The sequence below is a fragment of the Taudactylus pleione genome, unplaced genomic scaffold (assembly GCF_031769625.1).
Source record: "Taudactylus pleione unplaced genomic scaffold, aTauple2 ptg000319l, whole genome shotgun sequence".
Lineage (NCBI taxonomy): Eukaryota > Metazoa > Chordata > Amphibia > Anura > Myobatrachidae > Taudactylus > Taudactylus pleione.
The window spans coordinates 3,372,665-3,376,239 of NW_028284720.1; the positions used below are offsets into that span (position 1 = coordinate 3,372,665).

The 3,575-nt window shown below is 35.3% G+C and overlaps 1 pseudogene; it reads left to right on the forward strand.

Moving 5' to 3' along the window:
- The first annotated feature begins 1,452 nt into the window (after positions 1–1,452).
- LOC148509567 (vomeronasal type-2 receptor 26-like) lies at positions 1,453–2,159 on the forward strand (annotated as a pseudogene).
- The last annotated feature ends 1,416 nt before the right edge of the window (positions 2,160–3,575 follow it).

Here is a 3,575-nt window from a genome sequence, read left to right on the forward strand (position 1 = left end):
AGATGTTGAACTGAATACTTTAACACAGTATTTGAAATTATTACTTGAACACAGTGGTTGAACTGAATAATTGAACACAGGAGTTGAAATTAATATTTGAACACAGGAGTTGAGATGAATACTTGAACACAGGAGTTAAAATGAATACTTGAACACAGGAGTTGAAATTATTACTTTAACACAGGAGATAAACTAAGAAATGTAGGAGAAGTAATAACAGAAATAAAGGTTGACAGGTGAATTATTAATTAGCCTGAAGCCTGGTAGATGTAGCACAGTCAGCTTGGGAGCTAAGCAGCACACTAATAGAAAACACAGGAATTGTTACATGAGACACTGGAGTCCTGTGAGAAAGCAGAAAGTACATGCTGAGAATTAGCATGGGAGCTTATACAAGTGAAAATGGAGAGGTCAGTCTGAGGGCTATAACAACACACTGGGGATATAACATGGAAACCACTGGAGAGCCAAACAATCACTGGAATAGTGAAGTTGAACAGCAGTTTCCTATTCCTGAAGTAAGACTTAAATATCCTTAGGTAGCTGGTCATTGGATCAGAGGATCCAATAGACCAACAGGACTACCATTGGGAGAGACTAGTCAGGTGATATAGACCAACATGGCTGCGCCCATGCTTGGCAAACCGGGAACCAGGACACATGGAAGAAAGCCCTATCACACCCCTGGAAGAACACTTAGTCACCACTCATCTCCACTCCCAGCGACTGTACACCTATGCCCAAGGATGCTGACACAGAGGTTAGCAGCGGCCAATCCCAGGCCGCATCCTGACACTAGTACACTTTTGGTATCTCTACAACCCAGGTGGCAGAAGGTATTGTCTCATCTTCCATTAATACACTGCTGACACTGCTAATCCCCTTATCGTGTAGGATAGCAGTATATAATGCCTGGATATCTATTATTGCCTATTTATAATTTTCTGTCCACCTTTTATATTTAATCTTCTGTAAAACATGAGTGGAGTCATGTATATAGGAAGGTAAATATGGGACATATTCCTTTAGAAATAAATCTTGTTCATAATAGACCCAATTTAGACATGCATGACATCAGTGAACCAATATTCAAAATTATTGGGTGTCTTGGAGGTTGTATGAGATTTTTATGTAGTTTCAGTATATGATAAAATAAAGCTATTTTGGGGGTCTTACTGTACAGAAATTGTATTCCTCTGACCTTATGAATTATATGAAATAAGTATTCCAAATTTTTTTACATTTTAATAAAAAAAAACATTTGCAAAATGTTTTAGGACAATCAGAATTCTGTTGTTACAAAGTAAACATTTTCTTATGAAGACTCAATGACAACACCGAGTAAGAGAGATATATTGGATAATGTGGTAATAAATTTTGTTAACATAATTTCCTCAATTCATTTTAGACAATGAAAACTGCCAGAAATGTCCTGATGATTAATGGCCTAATATGGATAGAGATGAGTGCATTACAAGAATTTTAGAATTTCTATCATACAAGAAAGATTTGATAGCTACATTTTTCTCTTTAATTACTGTCCTATTATTTTATCTTATCCATCTTTATATTTGTAATTCATTCCGGGACTCTACTATGGTAAAAGCCCATAATATAAACTTTAGATTAATTCTTCTAATCACCCTCAAATTTAGCCAACTCTGCATATATCTGTTCATTGGTCATGCTGTGGACATTACCTGCATGCTATGCAAAATTTCCTTTGGAATACTTTTTACTGCTGCTGTGTCCTCTGTCTTGGCCAAGACTATCATGGTTTGCATTGCTTTTAAAGTCAAAAGACCTGGAAGCTCCCAGAAAATATGTCTTAAAATGACAAATCTGCTCATCTCTCCCAGTTCTCAACAGTCATTTGGTTGTCAGTTTCTCCTGCCATTCAAGAATATGACAAGAATACAAATCCTGGGATTATCATAGTTCAATGTAATGATGGTTCTGTTTTTGCATTTTATTTCGAGTTGGGTTACATAGGATTCCTGGCAGCTGTGAGCTTTGTTCTGGCTTTAATGGTGAGGAGATTACCTGACATCTTTAATGAAGCCAAACACATCACCTTCAGCATACTGCTCATCTTCAGGGCATGGGTCTGTGCCTTCCCAGCCTATATGAGTAGTAAGGGGAAAACATGGTCACTGTAGAGGTTTTTGCTATATTGGCTTCAGGTATTAAAATAGTGAGCTGTATATTTTTTCCAAAGTGCTATAATATTTTACTGAGACCTGAAATGAACAGTAAAAGACACTAGTTAGTAAAAAGTTCTTCATAAATTTATTCATGTGTTTTTCAGTGTATACTCATCTACTTTTAAGTCGTCATGTTAAAATTGGAAACTGCATACAATTTACAGTATAAAGTGAAATATTTCCTTGCATAACTTTTCAATATCCATGTTATTAAAATAAAATTAGGTGACTTGTAAAATGATTTACCTTCTAACTGCAGCATTCAATAGGAGTTTGTATTTTGGAATTTTCTTGGCTCAAAGTACCTGATCCTCAGAAGTAAAATGTGACAGTGATCTATGACACACATTTTTTTGGATATGAGTTAGAATATAGAAGATTTAGACAAATTCATCATATAGATTGTTTGAATAAGATATATGATTTATTTACACAGGAAATAAACCATCATGGCTAATCCTGAGCTATATTGAATTTCCACAAAATGTAACAAATTACACTGGTACAATAGCTCAACTCCTCAGAGACAATGACATATTTCACAAAAGGACAATAATATTACATATCTTATATTCTGTTACATTGCATACAGTATATTACATTATTTATGTTAATAGTGGAAATGTCATAAAATCAACAAAGAGAAATAAACTGTATTTATAATGTACTCTTAACAACAATGGTGATGACAGTAAATTGGGACATACCACTAAAGGTGCCCATCCACTAGATGATTAAGTTGAGTGATTGAACGATAATGATCATTCAATCGTTTATAAATAGTTTGCAAATCGTTTGGAAAAATGTCTAAAATGACCAGCGATGTGTGTGCCCGCTGGTCGTTTAGACATATATCATCGTGAAAACATGCTGGACAACCTGACAGTAACATCAGGTTGAGAATGTTTACAGATTATTGATGAGCCTGCACTGAACGACTGCTCGTTCAGTGCAGGCTCATCACAGACTGACAAACAACTGCATGATGACAATGTAGTAATCATGCAGTAAGTTTCATGTCTGCTAGTGGATGGGCACCTTAAAGGTGTGGAGCCAGTGCTAGTGTGATAAACATTCCTATACTTGTGTAGGTAATTATAGTGAGAGAGCTCTCCCATTCTGTATAGGGACATTGGGTTTAGCTTTGAACACAATGGAATTTTAATGGACTGAACCTTGAAATGATTGAATTGATTCCCAGTAATGTTAAAGGTGGATAATTTGAGACATTGAACCAAGTGGATCTACCAAGACCAATTTCAAAAGAAAATATTTGGACTAAATTAAGAATTTCTTTGTATGACCTATTCATAATTATGGCCTTTTTATTTGCTGTAGTCCAGACTGTTTATGACAAACAGTAATGTTAAT